Source organism: Aquarana catesbeiana, linkage group LG07 (assembly GCF_042186555.1).
Source record: "Aquarana catesbeiana isolate 2022-GZ linkage group LG07, ASM4218655v1, whole genome shotgun sequence".
Taxonomy (NCBI): Eukaryota; Metazoa; Chordata; class Amphibia; order Anura; family Ranidae; genus Aquarana; species Aquarana catesbeiana.
The window spans coordinates 196,453,116-196,474,658 of record NC_133330.1 but is presented as its reverse complement, the minus strand read 5'-3'; the positions used below and the strand labels follow the sequence as shown (position 1 = coordinate 196,474,658).

The 21,543-nt window shown below is 42.9% G+C and overlaps 1 long non-coding RNA gene across 1 annotated transcript in view; it reads right to left on the bottom strand.

Moving 5' to 3' along the window:
* The window catches only part of LOC141102512 (uncharacterized), a 61,896-nt gene that overhangs the window by 28,516 nt on the left and 11,837 nt on the right, over positions 1-21,543 (bottom strand). The window contains exon 2 of the long non-coding RNA XR_012235128.1: positions 21,328-21,412. This is a non-coding gene — a long non-coding RNA (uncharacterized lncRNA). The remainder of the gene's footprint in view (positions 1-21,327; positions 21,413-21,543) is intronic.

Genomic DNA, 21,543 nt, shown 5'->3' with positions numbered 1-21,543 from the left:
CATTCACATCAGTCCTACCCTCAAGGAGCTTACAATCTAAGGTCCCTAACTCACATTCATACATACTAGGGACAATTTAGACAGGATCCAATTAACCTACCAGCATGTCTTTGGAGTGTGGGAGGAAACCGGAGTACCCGGAGGAAACCCATGCAGGCACAGGGAGAACATGGAAACTCCAGGCAGGTAATGTCATGATTGGGATTTGAACCAGCAACTCTTCTTACTGCTAGGTGAAAGTGCTATCCACTACACCACTATGCTGCCCGTTGGGCATAGCTTTACCCAATCAGGGTGCAGTGAAAGCTGGTTGTTAAGAAGCGGAGCCGGGAAGCTGGCCACAGCATCCTTAACAACAGATAAGTCATCAACTGTCAATGGGCTTCCCCTTTGACTGCTGAGTAAAAAAAAAATAAAAAATGCAGGTAAAGAAAAAAACAAAAAAACACCAAAATTGAACAAAAAATTCTGACGTAACTGACCCAGCATGTACTGATCCATGATGTCAGAAGGGGGCAGTGCCATCAGGTGACCTAGCCAGATGGCCCCGCCCCTTACCTTTATAAGAAATATCAAATGGCTTAGTTTGCCATCATCGACGGTGAGAGCCTTCTTTTTTTTGTTTGTTTTTTCGACTGTAGCGGGCGGCATGATTGATGATGGGTGTACATAGGGGGACACTGTTTTTTTATTTTTTAACCACTTCAGCTCCGGAAGGATTTACCCCCTTCCTGACCAGAACACTTTTTACAATTTGGCTCTGCGTCGCTTTAACTGCTAATTGCGCGGTCATGCAATGCTGTACCCAAACGAAATTTGCGTCCTTTTCTTCCCACAAATAGAGCTTTCTTTTGATTGTATTTGATCACCTCTGCCGTTTTTATTTTTTGCGCTATAAACGGAAAAAGACCGAAAATTTGGAAAAAAAAATGACATTTTTGTTATAAAAAAAATCCAATAAACTCAATTTTAGTCATACATTTAGGCCAAAATGTATTCAGCCACATGTCTTGGTAAAAAAAATGTCAATAAGTGTATATTTATTGGTTTGCGCAAAAGTTATAGCGTCTACAAGCTAGGGTACATTTTCTGGAATTTACACAGCTTTTAGTTTATGACTGCCTATGTCATTTCTTGAGGTGCTAAAATGGCAGGACAGTACAAAAATCCCCCCAAATGACCCCATTTTGGAAAGTAGACACCCCAAGGAAATTGCTGAGAGGCATGTTGAGCTCATTGAATATTAATTTTTTTTGTCCCAAGTGATTAAATAATGACAAAAAAAAAAAAAAAAGTTGTCACTAAATGATATATTGCTCACACAGGCCATGGACATATGTGGAATTGCACCCCAAAATACATTCAGCTGCTTCTCCTGAGTACGGGGATACCACATGTGTGGGACTTTTTGGGAGCCTAGCCACGTACGGGGCCCCGAAAACCAATCACCGCCTTCAGGATTTCTAAGGGTGTAAATTTTTGATTTCACTCTTCACTGCCTATCACAGTTTCAGAGGCCATGGAATGCCCAGGTGGCACAACCCCCCCAATGACCCCATTTTGGAAAGTAGACACCCCAAGCTATTTGAATTAAATTGAAAAGGGGCATGGCGCTCCCTATGGGGTTGAATGGGTTAGTGTGTGGGGGGGGTTTAGGTTATGTTATATCCCCAGGTGATTTCCCCCACTATAATCCTAGTAGAGGTACCTAATACCAGCAGGAAAAATTAGTTACCAAAATTATAGGTCTATAATTATATATATATAACAGCAAAAGTAAATAAATGATTAGACAAGGAGCTGTCTTCAATGGTAGTTCGAACAAACCCTATAAGTAAGGGATGTGTGCTGAGGCCCCTACAGCTGTGATAGGTCTGCACCATATACCACCACAAAGTAAAGTGGCTATAACATATAAATGTAAAACATATATGTGCTCTACTAGCGCAAATAGTATCCAAAGCATATAATAAACTCTGCCTAAACAGTGCAAATAGATGTATAAATATAAATGTATTGCAAAGAAATACACATCATAATCAAAGTCCAGTGATCAAATAATTGCATCTCGAACTAGTTAGCGCAGAAAAGAATCAATTAAAAAATTTTTTTGTGATTATAGTCCTTAGAGTGAAAAAACTGTTCAAATCCAGTGTTCCAAGCAATTTTCTTAGCAAAAGAAAACCGTGACTTGAGTGCTCTCAGATAGTTCCTGTGACTTTTGTGCTCCCCCTTATGGGTCCCCACTCACCGAATCCAACAGCCCCAGAAGGGGCAACCAGCGTAGGGTATCTCAATCATGATCTCCTCTCCACACCAATTGTGTAGGGCATTCGGGATGATTTCCGTGCTGTTGGTTTTCCCAATGGCTTCCCGGATCCACCAGCCCCAGACGGGGCAGACTGCATGGGGTATTACGATCCCAATCTCCTCTCCACCACAGTCCTACTGAGCGTCCGGGTAATTTCCTTACTATTGAGTTAAGGTGTTCACAATGGCTCCCTCATAGAAAGAAAAATTAGGAGGCTCCCATGGTGTAGTAAGTATAAGAACTTTTTATTCAAAAAAACTCCATCAGCATTCAAAGGAGTTAACATTAAAAACAAAAGATAAACTAAATAGATTAAAAAATGCAGCAGTTTGCTACCACAGGGTACAGATATGTGCCTGAGAACAGGCCCGTAATGGAATAGATGTGTACCGCTGGTTGGAGCTGTTTGCGCTCCACCTGCGTTCCAAACAGGGTCCGTACCCGGAAGTGACGTAGCGTGCGTGGCGCCGTCGTACGCGTTTCTTCATTGACGTCTTCAGCGACGGTGCCAGCATGCCACGCGCTACGTCCATTAGTAGGGAGCCGCCGATCTAGTCACACCCCCTTTACCTAAGGTGTCCAATCATCTCGTGACGAGGCGGAGTGGCACTCCCACCTTATCTGAAGTGTCAGCAGAGGTGATTCCATCAACATTTCTTACAGACACCGTATGGCTTGTATTGTGAGCCCAGCTTATGGTTAAAAGGCTATATTGCCACCACAATAATAAATCCGTTATTCTTAAATCAATTAAAAATAAAATAATAAAAAAAAATATATATATATGAAAAATATAGAAAAAATAGAAAAAATAGAAAAATATATAAAAAATATATATAAAAATAATAAAATTACATAGACATAAATAGGACCGCATTAAACCTTCCTCTCAAGCCCCTTCTGTACTCCCCCTCTGGCCCCATTTGCTATAAGTTTCTGTACTTTATGATAATCTACAGACTGTTAGGACTCTAGGTCTTAAAACAGTAGTGCAGCATTGGGAGTTATCCTGTTATAAATCCTACTGGGGGGGGGATTTTTTCCCCTGATGGGTCCCCAACTATGGTTCATCAGAGAGCTTGGGCGGTTTCTCAATTGGTACCCTTATAGGGGATTGCCATATATAGGTCATAAGCAGTTTATGTACACATGGGCTAATATGGAATCCCAGTTTCTATATCTTAAAAAAGCCCCTATATAGGGTCTGTTTCAGATCTCTAATGGAGGGATGGTGTCACCCATATTGTTACGGGTCACTGCCAGCAACAATAATTCTAGGGTGAATTTATAAAATTAGTAGAGATATACAAAGGTTATGTGTAATGCAAATATTAGGAGGTACAATGCAACTTAGGGTGTGGGCATTATGTCCGAAAAACTCTGGTAAAAGGGTTGGGGTTACCCCTATAATCTGGATGGAGGTAGGTAAGAGGCTGTGTGTGCATTACCTTGCACCTTATATCCATGGGAGAAGGGAAATAGATGGGGGTGTTGCCATGCTAACACACCCCCGCTTATAAGTATATATACCCATGCACCTCAAGGGTTAGCCAGAAAGCAGTTTAAGTCGTTATCCAGGTTGAGGCCCCTTGGAGCAAGGGACCCCAGCCTGTATATCCATGCGGTTTCATTCTGTGATATAAGTATGGTTTTGTTACCCCCTCGCCAATGGTCCCTCACGCAGTCAATCCCATAAAAGATCAGTCCCGTGGGGTCCCGGTTGTGTACTGCATCGAAATGGCGAGAAAGATGGTGTTTTGGGAACCCTTTTCTAATGTTTTTAATATGTTCACGTATTCTCACATATAGGGGTCGGGTGGTTCTGCCCACGTATTGCATTTGGCACGGGCACTCGATGACATAAGTCACGTGCGTGCTTGGACAGGTGATACTGTAAGTTCCCTGATCTGATATTGTTTGTGGTCTGTTCTTGATTTAAAAGTTTCCCTTTATCGGGGCTGCCTTTTACTGACCCTACATGGTAGGCATTTTTGGCACTTATAGAACCCTTTCATGTCTGGAAAAATCCGAGTCGTCTTGGGGGGGTTAATAACATTGTACACTAAGAGGTGTCGCAGAGTGGGCGCTTTTCGATATACTATCCTAGGCTTCTTGGGTAATATACCTGCTAGTGTTCTGTCCTCTTTTAGGATAGGCCAATACTTCTTCAGGATATTCTCGAGCTCTTTATATTGGGAGTTGAACCCTGTGATGAACATCAGTTCTGCATTCTTTTCTTCTTTTTGGGTTTTGTTAGTAAATTCTTCCGATCTACGCTTGTTATATCCCTCTTCAACTTATTCAGCAAATCTAGATTATATCCTTTTTCATGGAACCGCTCTACTAAGATGTCAGCTTGTTCTAGATAATCTTCCGTGGTTACGCAGTTCCTCCGTAGTCTCGTTAACTGACCTTTGGGGATATTACCCTTCCACTGGGGGTGATGACAACTAGTGATAGGGATATACCCATTTCTATCTGTTGCCTTGAAGAAGGTTTTTGTATACAGGCCATCATTCTTCTTGAATATTTCAAGGTCAAGATATTCAATCCTTTGGGAATCCCATTTTCCTGTAAAGGTTAATCCATATCTATTGTTATTCAGCTCTTGCAGAAAGCTTTTGAAGGTCTCAGGTGTTCCTTCCCAGAATATAATTAAGTCGTCTATGTACCTACGGTACAGTTTCACTTGTGGTATATCCCTAGCGTAGATGTATTCCTCTTCCCACATGTTCATAAGTAAGTTGGCCACGCTTGGTGCATACCTTGCGCCCATAGCGACTCCCTTAGTTTGAACGTAGTAATTTTGGTCGTACCAAAATTAGTTGCAGGACATCGCTAACTCAAGGCCTTCAAGTATGAATTCGATCTGTTCTTGTCTCATGCTGGTGAGCTCATGAAGGGCTTTTTCCACACCCACCAGACCATCCTGTTGCACAATGCTAGTGTATAGCGAGTTTACGTCAATGGTGGCTAGCAGATAGTTTTGTGCTCCATCTATTTGCTGTAGTTCTTCCAAGAGTTGGGCACTATCACGTAAATAAGATTTACCCATCTTAACTAGTGGTTTGAGGAATATATCGAGATATTCTCCCAACCTAGAGAACACTGAATTAATGCCACTAATTATAGGTCTCCCGGGTGGCTTGTGTAATCTTTTGTGAATTTTAGGTGTATAATAAATCACCGGAGTTTTCGTGGAGCTTGAAACCAGGTATTCTGCTTCTTTGGTGTTTAGAATCCCAATCTGTTTTCCTTTATTCACGTAAGTTCTAAGTTTCTTTTCATATGCACGTTTAGGGTTCTTCCTAAGTTTGTTATAGGTGTTCTCTACCTGAAGCAGGTTCCCCATCTCCTCCTCATAATCTTTCTTATTTAATATTACTAGCCCTCCCCCTTTATCTGCAGGTCTTATAACCACCTCCTTTCTTTTACTCAAAGACTAATGTTTTCCAGACATTTCTTGTTTTGTGGTTGCTCCGTTTTTCTAGCTTCCTCAAGTCATCTTCCACCATTTTTTGGAATGCTTCCATACATTGATTCCCAGATGTTTTAGGGTTAAAGGTGGAGTTGTTTTTTAACCTTGTTTGCTCATATATTACTTCTCTCCTCGTTCTTGTGTCTATTTTTGTGAGGAAATGTTTTTTGAGGTTGAGTTTCCTCATAAACTTTTTCAAATCAATATATGTTTCGAATTTATCCAAATGTTTTTCAGGGGCGAATTTGAGTCCTAAGTCAAGAATTTTCATCTCATTTTCAGAGAATTGGACATCACTAAGGTTAAAAATACCCTTCCCTAATATTCTCGTCAATAACTCAATAGTAAGGAAATTACCCGGACGCTCAGTAGGACTGTGGTGGAGAGGAGATTGGGATCGTAATACCCCATGCAGTCTGCCCCGTCTGGGGCTGGTGGATCCGGGAAGCCATTGGGAAAACCAACAGCACGGAAATCATCCCGAATGCCCTACACGATTGGTGTGGAGAGGAGATCATGATTGAGATACCCTACGCTGGTTGCCCCTTCTGGGGCTGTTGGATTTGGTGAGTGGGGACCCATAAGGGGGAGCACAAAAGTCACAGGAACTATCTGAGAGCACTCAAGTCACGGTTTTCTTTTGCTAAGAAAATTGCTTGGAACACTGGGTTTGAACAGTTTTTTTACTCTAAGGACTATAATCACAAAAAATTTTTTTAATTGATTCTTTTCTGCACTAACTAGTTCGAGATGCAATTATTTGATCACTGGACTTGATTATGATGTGTATTTCTTTGCAATACATTTATATTTATACATTTATTTGCACTGTTTAGGCAGAGTTTATTATATGCTTTGGATACTATTTGCACTAATAGAGCACATATATGTTTTACATTTATATGTTATAGCCACTTTACTTTGCGTTGGTATATGGTGCAGACCTATCACAGCTGTAGGGGCCTCAGCACACATCCCTTACTTATAGGGTTTGTTCGAACTACCATTGAAGACAGCTCCTTGTCTAATCATTTATTTACTTTTGCTGTTATATATATATATATATATATATAATTATAAACCTATAATTTTGGTAACTAATTTTTCCTGCTGGTATTAGGTACCTCTACTAGGATCATAGTGGGGGAAATCACCTGGGGATATAACATAACCTAAACCCCCCCCACACACTAACCCATTCGACCCCATAGGGAGTGCCATACCCCTTTTCAATTTAATTCAAATAATCAGCGGAGAATCCTTAGGGAAGCTCCTTTAGGGGGGCAGCAAACCTAAACGATTGTTCTAAGCGCAGCTTTCACATTTATTTTATTTACTTTAGCTCTCACCTTAGGTGGGATCTTTTAGCTTGCAGCTATGGACATTTTGGGGTATATGGGAAATAGGAATATCGATCTGGGTGGCATTTTTAGTCAGGAGACAGTGACTAATACACAAGATATGAATAGTTTGATGAAGAAATTAAGACATACCATGGAGAAGCAGCTCAGAGTTTGGTGGGACATAGCCACCCTGGAAACCTATATTACAGCAAAAATGACACCAAGGAGACTAAGGTGGGACCTGGACCCCAATGATGGTATCAATGATCCAGCGTTGATGGATGAATGGTACACCTTCCTCAATGGGTGTGAAAATGAGCTTTTACATAAAATCCTAAAGAGAAGACAGTTTAAACTTAAAGGGGTTGAAGCTAACATTACTGATATCAAAAAACAACTATTACCCTTTACCAACCAGACTGAATATAAAAACAAAGAGAAGGAGCTCCAGGAAATAATAAAAAAATACGACACCCAAATACAAGTAAAAAAACAGAAAAAATATAAAAGGGACCTGATTGACTATCAGGGTATGAATGTTTACAAATGGCAAACCATGAGTGGTCACCCAGGTCTATTAGAGGAGGAATTGGAGGTGGATGATAGCCCCGACACATCGATGGAGATGGAGGGACCGATCAACAACACACCACAACAGATAGTAAGAACTAATGTAAAGTTCCCATATAGGTCACAACAAACCACACCATATGGACATACGGTAAGACCCAGAACTCACAGTGGCAACTATCAAGAAAGACATGAACACAGAGCCCCTCAAACACCTGGATATAGCATACCCACGAGAAACAGATACTCCCCATTAAGGGAAAATGTGAGGGCCCAATATAGAAACAACTATGAAGACACCCCAGGACCGCAATATAGAAGGGACCGAGGACCGCATAGGGATTTTCCCAGGCGCTGGGGGAGAGACAAACCACCAGGGAGATGGAGGGCAAGGCCTCCCTACAGGAATTCCGAGTGGAGAGGACCACATATGGGGCGAGGAGACCCCCGAGAAGATCAAGACAGAATGAGGGAAGAGAACCAAACATACAGGGAACAGGAACACCCCAGGAGGTACGGAGGAGACATAAGACACGGGACGGGACTCAAAGAAAGAAGAAGACGACCAGAGGAAACAGAGGAGGGAAGAAGAAAGCGAAGACGAGAATATTAGGGAAGGGTATTTTTAACCTTAGTGATGTCCAATTCTTTGAAGATGAGATGAAAATTCTTGACTTAGGACTCAAATTCGCCCCTGAAAAACATTTGGATAAATTCGAAACATATATTGATTTGAAAAAGTTTATGAGGAAACTCAACCTCAAAAAACATTTCCTCACAAAAATAGACACAAGAACGAGGAGAGAAGTAATATATGAGCAAACAAGGTTGAAAAACAACTCCACCTTTAACCCTAAAACATCTGGGAATCAATGTATGGAAGCATTCCAAAAAATGGTGGAAGATGACTTGAGGAAGCTAGAAAAACGGAGCAACCACAAAACAAGAAATGTCTGGAAAACAATAAAGTCTTTGAGTAAAAGAAAGGAGGTGGTTATAAGACCTGCAGATAAAGGGGGAGGGCTAGTAATATTAAATAAGAAAGATTATGAGGAGGAGATGGGGAACCTGCTTCAGGTAGAGAACACCTATAACAAACTTAGGAAGAACCCTAAACGTGCATATGAAAAGAAACTTAGAACCTACGTGAATAAAGGAAAACAGATTGGGATTCTAAACACCAAAGAAGCAGAATACCTGGTTTCAAGCTCCACGAAAACTCCGGTGATTTATTATACACCTAAAATTCACAAAAGATTACACAAGCCACCCGGGAGACCTATAATTAGTGGCATTAATTCAGTGTTCTCTAGGTTGGGAGAATATCTCGATATATTCCTCAAACCACTAGTTAAGATGGGTAAATCCTATTTACGTGATAGTGCCCAACTCTTGGAAGAACTACAGCAAATAGATGGAGCACAAAACTATCTGCTAGCCACCATTGACGTAAACTCGCTATACACTAGCATTGTGCAACAGGATGGTCTGGTGGGTGTGGAAAAAGCCCTTCATGAGCTCACCAGCATGAGACAAGAACAGATCGAATTCATACTTGAAGGCCTTGAGTTAGCGATGTCCTGCAACTATTTTTGGTACGACCAAAATTACTACGTTCAAACTAAGGGAGTCACTATGGGCGCAAGGTATGCACCAAGCGTGGCCAACTTACTTATGAACATGTGGGAAGAGGAATACATCTACGCTAGGGATATACCACAAGTGAAACTGTACCGTAGGTACATAGACGACTTAATTATATTCTGGGAAGGAACACCTGAGACCTTCGAAAGCTTTCTGCAAGAGCTGAATAACAACAGATATGGATTAACCTTTACAGGAAAATGGGATTCCCAAAGGATTGAATATCTTGACCTTGAAATATTCAAGAAGAATGATGGCCTGTATACAAAAACCTTCTTCAAGGCAACAGATAGAAATGGGTATATCCCTATCACTAGTTGTCATCACCCCCAGTGGAAGGGTAATATCCCCAAAGGCCAGTTAACGAGACTATGGAGGAACTGCGTAACCACGGAAGATTATCTAGAACAAGCTGACATCTTAGTAGAGCGGTTCCATGAAAAAGGATATAATCTAGATTTGCTGAATAAGTTGAAGAGGGATATAGCAAACGTAGATCGGAAGAATTTACTAACAAAACCCAAAAAGAAGAAAAAGAATGCAGAACTGATGTTCATCACAGGGTTCAACTCCCAATATAAAGAGCTCGAGAATATCCTGAAGAAGTATTGGCCTATCCTAAAAGAGGACAGAACACTAGCAGGTATATTACCCAAGAAGCCTAGGATAGTATATCGAAAAGCGCCCACTCTGCGACACCTCTTAGTGCACAATGTTATTAACCCCCCCAAGACGACTCGGATTTTTCCAGACATGAAAGGGTTCTATAAGTGCCAAAAATGCCTACCATGTAGGGTCAGTAAAAGGCAGCCCCGGAAAAGGGAAACTTTTAAATCAAGAACAGACCACAAACAATATCAGATCAGGGAACTTACAGTATCACCTGTCAAAGCACGCACGTGACTTATGTCATTGAGTGCCCGTGCCAAATGCAATATGTGGGCAGAACCACCTGACCCCTATATGTGAGAATACGTGAACATATTAAAAACATTAGAAAAGGGTTCCCAAAACACCATCTTTCTCGCCATTTCGATGCAGTACACAACCGGGACCCCACGGGACTGATCTTTTATGGGATTGACTGCGTGAGGGACCACTGGCGAGGGGGTAACAAAACCACACTTATATCACAGAATGAAACCGCATGGATATACAGGCTGGGGTCCCTTGCTCCAAGGGGCCTCAACCTGGATATCGACTTAAACTGCTTTCTGGCTAACCCTTGAGGTGCATGGGTATATATACTTATAAGCGGGGGTGTGTTAGCATGGCAACACCCCCATCTATTTCCCTTCTCCCATGGATATAAGGTGCAAGGTAATGCACACACAGCCTCTTACCTACCTCCATCCAGATTATAGGGGTAACCCCAACCCTTTTACCAGAGTTTTTCGGACATAATGCCCACACCCTAAGTTGCTTTGTACCTCCTAATATTTGCATTACACATAACCTTTGTATATCTCTACTAATTTTATAAATTCACCCTAGAATTATTGTTGCTGGCAGTGACCCGTAACAATATGGGTGACACCATCCCTCCATTAGAGATCTGAAACAGACCCTATATAGGGGCTTTTTTAGGATATAGAAACTGGGATTCCATATTAGCCCATGTGTACATAAACTGCTTATGACCTATATATGGCAATCCCCTATAAGGGTACCAATTGAGAAACCGCCCAAGCTCTCTGATGAACCATAGTTGGGGACCCATCAGGGGAAAAAATCCCCCCCCAGTAGGATTTATAACAGGATAACTCCCAATGCTGCACTACTGTTTTAAGACCTAGAGTCCTAACCGTCTGTAGATAATCATAAAGTACAGAAACTTATAGCAAATGGGGCCAGAGGGGGAGTACAGAAGGGGCTTGAGAGGAAGGTTTAATGCGGTCCTATTTATGTCTATGTAATTTTTTTATTTTTTATATATTTTTATATATATTTTTTATATATTTTTCTATTTTTTCTATTTTTTCTATATTTTTCATATATATATTTTTTTTTTATTTTTTTTTTAATTGATTTAAGAATAATGGATTTATTATTGTGGTGGCAATATAGCCTTTTAACCATAAGCTGGGCTCACAATACAAGCCATACGGTGTCTGTAAGAAATGTTGATGGAATCACCTCTGCTGACACTTCAGATAAGGTGGGAGTGCCACTCCGCCTCATCACGAGATGATTGGACACCTTAGGTAAAGGGGGTGTGACTAGATCGGCGGCTCCCTACTAATGGACGTAGCGCGTGGCGTGCTGGCACCGTCGCTGAAGACGTCAATGACGAAACGCGTACGATGGCGCCACGCACGCTACGTCACTTCCGGGTACAGACCCTGTTTGGAACGCAGGTGGAGCGCAAACAGCTCCAACGAGCGGTACGCATCTATTCCATTATGGGCCTGTTCTCAGGCACATATCTGTACCCTGTGGTAGCAAACTGCTGCATTTTTTAATCTATTTAGTTTATCTTTTGTTTTTAATGTTAACTCCTTTGAATGCTGATGGAGTTTTTTTGAATAAAAAGTTCTTATACTTACTACACCATGGGAGCCTCCTAATTTTTCTTTCTATGAGGGAGCCAATGTGAACACCTTAACTCAATAGTAAGGAAATTACCCGGACGCTCAGTAGGACTGTGGTGGAGAGGAGATTGGGATCGTAATACCCCATGCAGTCTGCCCCGTCTGGGGCTGGTTGATCCGGGAAGCCATTGGGAAAACCAACAGCACGGAAATCATCCCGAATGCCCTACACGATTGGTGTGGAGAGGAGATCGTGATTGAGATACCCTACGCTGGTTGCCCCTTCTGGGGCTGTTGGATTCGGTGAGTGGGGACCCATAAGGGGGAGCACAAAAGTCACAGGAACTATCTGAGAGCACTCAAGTCACGGTTTTCTTTTGCTAAGAAAATTGCTTGGAACACTGGGTTTGAACAGTTTTTTCACTCTAAGGACTATAATCACAAAAAAATTTTTTAATTGATTCTTTTCTGCACTAACTAGTTCGAGATGCAATTATTTGATCACTGGACTTTGATTATGATGTGTATTTCTTTGCAATACATTTATATTTATACATTTATTTGCACTGTTTAGGCAGAGTTTATTATATGCTTTGGATACTATCTGCACTAGTAGAGCACATATATGTTTTACATTTATATGTTATAGCCACTTTACTTTGTGGTGGTATATGGTGCAGACCTATCACAGCTGTAGGGGCCTCAGTACACATCCCTTACTTATAGGGTTTGTTCGAACTACCATTGAAGACAGCTCCTTGTCTAATCATTTATTTACTTTTGCTGTTATATATATATAATTATAGACCTATAATTGTGGTAACAAATTTTTCCTGCTGGTATTAGGTACCCCTACTAGGATCATAGGGGGGAAATCACCTGGGGATATAACATAACCTAAATCCCCCCCACACACTAACCCATTCAACCCCATAGGGAGCGCCATACCCCTTTTCAATTTAATTCAAATAATCAGCGGAGAATCCTTAGGGAAGCTTCTTTAGGGGGGCAGCATACCTAAACGACTGTTCTAAGCGCAGCTTTCACATTTATTTTATTTACCCCAAGCTATTTGCTGAGAGGCATGTTGAGTCCATGGAATATTTTTTATTTTGACACAAGTTGCGGGAAAGTGACAATTTTTTTTTTTTTGCACAAAGTTGTCACTAAATGATATATTGCTCACACAGGCCATGGGCATATGTGGAATTGCACCCCAAAATACATTTAGCTGCTTCTCCTGAGTATGGGGATACCACATGTGTGGGACTTTTTGGGAGCCTAGCCGTGTACGGGGCCCCGAAAACCAATCTCTGCCTTCAGGATTTCTAAGGGTGTAAATTTTTGATTTCACTCTTCACTACCTATCACAGTTTCAGAGGCCATGGAATGCCCAGGTGGCACAACCCCCCCCCCCCATGACCCCATTTTGGAAAGTAGACACCCCAAGCTATTTGCTGAGAGGCATGGTGAGTATTTTGCAGCTCTCATTTGTTTTTGAAAATGAAGAAAGACAAGAAAAAACATTTTTTTTTCTTTTTTCAATTTTCAAAACTTTGTGACAAAAAGTGAGGTTTGCAAAAATACTCACTATACCTCTCAGCAAATAACTTGGGGTGTCTACTTTCCAAAATAGGGTCATTTGGGGGGGGGGGGTTGTGCCACCTGGGCATTCCATTGCCTCCGAAACTGTGATAGGCAATGAAGAGTGAAATCAAAAATTTACGCCCTTAGAAAGCCTGAAGGTGGTGCTTGGTTTTTCGGGTCCCGTACACGGCTAGGCTCACAAAAAGTCTCACACATGTGGTATCCCCGTACTCAGGAGAAGCAACAGAATGTATTTTGGGGTGTAATTTCACATATTCCCATGGCATGTTTGAGCAATATATCATTTAGTGACAACTTTGTGCAAAAAAAAAAAAAAAAATTTGTCTCTTTCCCGCAACTTGTGTCACAATATAAAATATTCCATGGACTCGACATGCCTCTCAGCAAATAGCTTGGGGTGTCTACTTTCCAAAATGGGGTCATTTGGGGGGGATTTGAACTGTCCTGGCATTTTATGCACAACATTTAGAAGCTTATGTCACACATCACCCACTCTTCTAACCACTTGAAGACAAAGCCCTTTCTGACACTTTTTGTTTACATGAAAAAATTATTTTTTTTGCAAGAAAATTACTTTGAACTCCCAAACATTATATATTTTTTTAAAGCAAATGCCCTACAGATTAAAATGGTGGGTGTTTCATTTTTTTTTTCACACAGTATTTGCGCAGCGATTTTTCAAACGCATTTTTTGGGGAAAAAACACACTTTTTTAAATTTTAATGCACTAAAAAACACTATATTGCCCAAATGTTTGATGAAATAAAAAAGATGATCTTAGGCCGAGTACATGGATACCAAACATGACATGCTTTAAAATTGCGCACAAACATGCAGTGGCAACAAAATAAATACATTATTAAAAGCCTTTAAAAGCCTTTACAGGTTACCACTTTAGATTTACAGAGGAGGTCTACTGCTAAAATTACTGCCCTCAATCTGACCTTCGTGGTGATACCTCACATGCATGGTGCAATTGCTGTTTACATTTGACGCCAAACCAATGCTTGTTGAAAAAATTGGGGTCTATTAGACCTTAGATCTCTCCTCTGCCCTCAAAGCATCTGACCACACCAAGATCGGTGTGATAAAATGCTTTCCCAATTTCCCAATGGCGCTGTTTACATCCGGCGAATTCTAAGTCATGAAATGCTCGTAGCTTCCGGTTTCTTAGGCCATAGAGATGTTTGGAGCCACTCTGATCTCTGATCAGCTCTATGGTCAGCTGGCTGAATCACCGGCTGCATTCTCAGGTTCCCTGTTGAGACAGGAGAGCCAGAGAAAAACACGGAAGACGGTGGGGGGGGCATTCCCTCCCACTGCTTGTAAAAGCAGTCTAGAGGCTAATTAGCTGCTAGGATTGCTTTTACATGAAAGCCGACCGCTGGCTGAAAAGAATGATACCAAGATGATACCTAAACCTGCAGGCATCATTCTGGTATAACCACTCAAAGTCGTAAATGGCGTACCTGAAGACATAAAAATGGTTAACAATAAAACACAGTAAATGGTAAAGTATAAAAAATTGCATACCTGAAAAGCAAACATGATAAAACATAATAACAATAAAACATTGCAGAATAGAATACAGTAAAAAAGAACAATAGAAAGAGAATAGAGAGAGAGAGAACAATAAAACGACAACTATTTTTTAAAAATTTTATATATATATATATTTTTTTTTACACTTTTTTTTTAACTGTAACCGGTTCCAGGTTGGGGTCTCTCAAAATGCGATGGCATCTTGGGAGACCCTGTGGAAGTGTGCCTAGTCTGTGCAATGCTGTAGCCTACGCTAATACTCAACTAGTGTATGGTAGCATTCAAAACATTCACCAATGCAAAGACCAGGATTGTCAGGACAGGAGGGACAATAATAGCAGGTGTCACGCCTATATCCGCGCTTGCTGCAGACACAACATCTTTTTTGGGGGGGTTAGTTGGGTAGGGGTACTCGGGAGGACATAAAGAAAATGCCTCTCATGCAGCCGACTGCATTTGGTTGGGGATGTGAATGGGGGAAGTACGGGCGCTGCAGAAGTGGTGGGTTCCCAATTAGGATTGGCGAATGCTGCAGGAAGAGCACTATGGGCACGACGGGCCTGTTTTTGTCTTCTTCTTGGTGGCAGCGGGACACTACTTGTGCTTGCCACCTCACCAGCTTGAACTGCACTTATGGGACTCGCCACATCACCAAGTGTTACTGCAGTGCTGGTTTGACTACGACCGGGGTGTACTAGGCCGCTGGTGCTTGCCAGTTCACCAAAATGCTACCAAAAAAACTGTTAGCGATCGCAGGGATCAGGCCTGACTCTGCGAATGCTGCAGTTATGCGTTTAGTGTTTTTGTAAGTGACAGTGATCAATCGATACTGCACTTGGGTGGGCTGGGCCAGGCGGAGGGGCAAAACGCAGGTGCTAGCAGGTATCTGGGCTGATCCCGCTAACACTGCGTTTTTGGGAATCCTAAACTGCTGGGGACGCTAGTACAGATCTGATCGGATCAGATATTGATCTGTTCAGATACTATACCACTAAGGGAGGCGCATGCTGCGTGTGTGGGTGTTAGCGGTACTGGCGCTAATCTGACGCTGCCTGGGGCGACACATATCACCGCCGGGCGATCAGGGGGCTAAACCTTTATTCGGTAATAAACGGCGGGTGCCCTGACACTATAAAAAATAAACGAACTAACCAGCGTCACCCGTAACAGTTATACGGTGATCAGTGGTGAAAGGGTTAACTAGGGGGCAATCAAGGGGTTAAAACATTTATTAGGTAGTATATGGGGGTACCTGACGCTATAAAACGCTGACAGCGAACCTAAATATTTACCTCCCTAACTAGCGTCACCAGCGACACTAATACAGCGATCAGAAAAATGATCGCTTAGCGACACTGGTGACGGGGGGTGATCAAGGGGTTAAAACTTTATTAGGGGGGGTTAGGGGGGTATCCTAGACCTAAAGGGGGCTAACCCTAACTGCCCTAACACAGTAACTGTCACAAACTGACACCATGCAGTAATCAGAAAGAAAAAACTGCTTGGTGTCAGTGTAACGGGGGGGGGGGGGTAATCGGGGGGGATCAGGGGTGTAATGTATGCCTGGCATGTTCTACTGTATGTGTGTGTGTTGTGTACTCACATTCCAGTCCTCTCTCCTCTGTGCCGGAATGGAAAATGCCGAGCCGAGGAGAGATGACATCATTTCCTCTGCCTCTGTGTACAATACAGAGGCAGGGAAATGATTTGATTGGCCAGGAGCAATCGCGAAGGGGGGGCCACGAATGGATGGCCTCCCCCTCACCAACGATCGCCGGGGTAGATTTACCAACTGCCGCAGGCACCGGGGGGGGTCCAATCGGACCCCCCACCCGCGGGCAGGCAAGGACGTACGTGTAAGTCCTTTTGCCTGCCCGTGCCATTCTGCCGACGTACATCGTCGTGCGGCGGTCGGCAACTGGTTAATAAAGGAATTGTCAAAAACAATCTCTGTGTTTTTATTACTTTTTGACATTTTTTTGCTGAATGGGTAGGGGTACTATGTACCCGATACTCATTCACGTGGGGGGGCGGGATATAGGGGCCCCCTTGTTGAAGGGAGTTTCCAGATTCCAATAAGCCCACTGCCCACAGACCCCCACAACCACTGGCCACAGTTGTGGCGATGAGGCCCTTGTCTCCATCAATACGTGAACAAGGTGCTTTGAGGTGGGGGGGCAAAACACCCACCCCCCATTTTGAGGGCATGTGGCCTGATATGGTTCAGGAGGGGGGCGCTTGCTTGCTTCCCCCTTTCCTGACCTGCCAGGATGCATGCCCGGATAAGTGTCTTTTATAGATTTTGGGGGGCCCACGCCGTTTTTTTAGAAAAAATCTTTCACTAGCCGGGTGTCGGCAATCTACACTGCTGTTGATAAACAGACGTTTAGGAGAAGTTGGGCATTTTTTTCAGCAGCCCCTAAACTCTCCTATATGTTATCTTATCTGTCCATGTACACTGAGTAGTTTGTAGTTGTTTAGAGGCAGTAGAGTTTAGTGAAATTTTTTTGAAAGCAAAAAATTGCTTTCAGGATGGAAGTTTACTGGCATTTTAAATGCCAAATGCTTGTAACTGCTTGTAAACTTGTGTAAAAGCTGTAACCCGAGTTTAGGCACGTTTTCATTTATAAGTGTTCTTAGGCTACTTTCACACTGAGGCGTTTTTCAGGCGCCAAAGGGCTAAAAATAGCCCCTGTTAAGCGCCTGAAAAACGCCTCCCCTGCAGCCCCAGTATGAAAGCCTGAGTGCTTTCACATTGGAGCGGTGCGCTTGCAGGATGTTAGAAAAAGTCCTGCAAGCAGCATCCTTCGGCAGTGCGGGAGCGGTGTATAAGGAACGGTGTACACACATGCTCCTCCACCGCCCCCTGCCATTGAAATCAATGGGCATTTTGTGGACACTTTTAACCCTTTATTTGGCCGCTAGCATGAGTTAAAAGTGCCTTGCTAGCGGCCGAAAAGCGCCACCATACCAGTGGTAAAGTGGCACTAAAATTACCGCCACAGTGTGAAAGTAGCCCAAATGAGGAACGTAAGATATGGGGAAACATTTTTTTTTTTTACCACCTGCTGTTGCCTGCAAGGGGAGGGGGGGGGGGGAGACAGAGAGACAGACAGAGCTAGACAGAGAGAGAGAGAGACAGGCAGACAGACTGAGATAGAAACAGACAGAGAGAGAGACAGACAGACAGAGAGAAAGACAGATAGAGAAGCAGACAGACACAGAGATAGACAGAGAGACAAACAGAGCGAGAGAGGCAGACAGACAGAGAGAGGCAGACAGACAGACAGACAGACAGAGAGACAGGCAGATAGAGAAGGAGACACACACATAGACAGAGGGAAAGAGAGACACAGACAGAGAGAGAGAGAGAAAAAGTTCCCTATTCTAAGTAGTCCTTTATTGAGCCACCAACTAAATGCTAATATGTTCATTCCCGGAGGAAAGTCAGTATTATGGAACATGTGTGTTAGGGGGCGAAGGGCTGAGATCAGCGATGGGTTTTTGTGTATTTGATCGCACAGAGCTAATGAGTGGGAGAGAGTGGGTGCTAAAATAGTGGGTTTGAGTTTAGCAGGTGACCATATTAAGAAGTCAATAGTGTGGAGGGGGGCTGCTTGTCTCTCCATGGAGACCCAATCAGGTTTTGGGCCCGTGAATAGACAATAGTGATCTGGGCCAGCTGTGCAGCTTGGTAGTACCACCAGATGTTGGGTAGGGCGAACCCACCTTGAGATTTGAGTCTAAATAGAATATTTTTAGAGCATCTTCTGCCTTTTGGTCCCCATATAAATTGTAGAATTTTAGATTGAAGCGAATGCAGTTGTGATTTCCGGATTGGGATAGGTAGAGATCTGAATAAGTAAAGGAGGCGAGGGAGGAGGGTCATTTTGATTGCGTTTATGCTGCCTAGCCAAGATATGTTATGCTTAGCCCAATTGGTGAGGTCAGTTTATGGAAAGCGGCCGGGTAATTAGAAGAGTATAAGGAGTCTATTCTAGGGGGGAGATTGACCCCTAGGTACGGGATGTAAGTCGAGCACCAGGAGAATGGAAAATGGCTCTGTAAATTAAAGAGTAAATTGGGGGGACCGTGATATTTAGTGCTAAAGATTTTGAGACATTTACGTGGAGGCCGGAGATTTCGCCAAATTTATCAAGCAGGGAGAAAATGTTGGGCATTGATATCAGTGGGGAGGTGACAAATAATAGCAGATCATCGGCAAACAATGCGCACCTATGTTCTTGTTTTCCACAGAAGACTCCCTTAATGTCAGGGTAAGACCTGATTGCTATGGCCAGGGTCTCGATAGCTATGGCAAAAAGGAGGGGGGAGAGTGGGCAGCCTTGTCTGGTACCTTTTTCTATGGTGAGGGGGTCAGAATAGCAGCCCTGGAGTCTAACCTGTGCACTAGGGCTAGAGTACAGGGCTCGCCTCGAAGTGTCCCCAGAAAGTGTGGGCCGAAACCCCATCTCTCTAGGACATTAAATAGGTAAGGCCAGGTGAATGTGTCGAAAGCCTTTTGTAGGTCGATCGACAGTAAGAATCCTTCCTGGTGGGGGCCTCCGTCCCAACAGGAGTTGAGGAGGGATATGATGTCAACTGCTCTCCTTATCTGGTCAGGTCCTTGTCTCCCCAGAAAAAAGCCTGCCTGGTCCTTATGGACATAAAGAGCGATACAGGATGAGAGTCTATTGGACGGTACTTTTGTTAAGATTTTGAGATCATATTTAATTAAGGAGATAGGACAATAATTAAACACCAGAATTAAAGAATCTGACCATATATGGGGCAAGGGTGGTGGCAAATTTTTTTGTAATAGCCAACGGAAAAGCCCGGACCCGGGGCTGAGTTCTGTTTAAGCTGTTTTATTATCTCGAGGACTTCCACTTCAGATATCGGCTCGTCCAGGAGTTCAGAGTGTTCCGTAGAAAGTTTTAGGAGAGGGACGTTATTCAGGAATTCGTCTAGGGGAGGTTGAGTACTTAAATGCTCGTTTTTATATAAAGTTGTGTAAAATTCATGGAACGTTTCCATGATGCGGCGTGGGTTTTGAGTCAGCTCCCCCAGTCTGAGCTCATATCTTGGGAAAGGTATGAGATTGGGGCTTGGGGGATAGTTTTACTGCTAATTTGGCTCCTATTTTGTCTTTCTTGGAGTAGAATCGTGTTACTGACCATCTTAGATGTTTCTCAGCTTTGGTGGTCAGGGCAAGATTTAAGGACGTTCGGGTTGATTCAAGGGATTCCAGAGACTCTCTAGTGGGGTTATGTTTATGGGCTTTACTTAAGGATTGGAATTCCCTGATGAGATTGTTGATGTCTGCCTTGCGTTCCTTTTTAAGGCGTGAGGTAGTTTGGATAATCTTCCCCCTAATCACTGCCTTGTGGGCAGCCCATAGGGTTTCTGGGGAGATGGAGTCACTATTGTTCTCGTGTGAGGATCGTACATTGAACTGGGTCGCTTAAGAGCCCTTCATTGAGGCACCATATGAATTTAATGCAAGGGTTGTGGGTACCTTGTATGTATAAAAGAACCATAGAGTGGACCGAAATGGTGGTATCTCTGATGATCGCTTTAGTAGCAGATGGAATGTTGTGGGACTGAATAAAGATGTTATCAATTCTGGTGTAAATTTGATGTGGTGCAGAGTAGTGAGTGTAATCTTTGGATCTAGGGTTTAGTTCCCTCCAGATGTCCACAAGGCCCAAGGAGCACAGTGTGGAGGCTATCATAGTGCTCTGTTTCATGGGTTTCCTTGAGGGGGGCCTAACCCCCATTTGTCAAGGGATTGATCGAAAGGAAGATTTGTGTCACCTCCCATGATTATTTTCCCTTCCAGCTGTGGACCAAGTGTGGACATCATGGAGGAAAAGAAAGTCGCCTGGCCTTTATTTGGGGCGTAATAAGAGACAAATGAATACTGTGTGCCTTCAATAGAGCCTTTTACTAATATGTATCTGCCTGCTTGGTCTCTTAAAATGTCAGTTGGGGAGAATTTCAGGTTTTTTAGAAACTCATATGGCCACTCTCTTGGTTTTGTTACCTGCATTGGAGAGGTAAAACTGGGGGTAGTTACCATGTAGGAAGGAGGGGTTGTACGATGATGGGAAATGAGTTTCCTGTAATAAGAGGACTTCAATCTTTTGAGATTGGTAGTGTTTAAAAAGTTTTCGTCTTTTAACTGGAGATTTTATCCCTTGAACGTTGTGGGTGGCAATACATAAGGGGGAAGATGTGTTGGTGTCAGAATACATGGATCAAAGGGGGGGATGTGCACATCAATCTTTGGGTTCTTACCCTGACCTCCTGAAGTGGGTTATAGTCCACAGCTACTGATGTCCGAGGACTTTGATGAAACATCTGCAGGCATTGTGGTGAGCCTCTGGGTGACCCAAGAGAAGAGAGAGAAGGGTTAGAAGGGGGTAGAGAAGGCTGATCCTGAAGAAGATAGACAAGGCATGTCAAAAACATTGTACAGAACAATATAACAGGCAATAAAAATGCAGCTTAAGT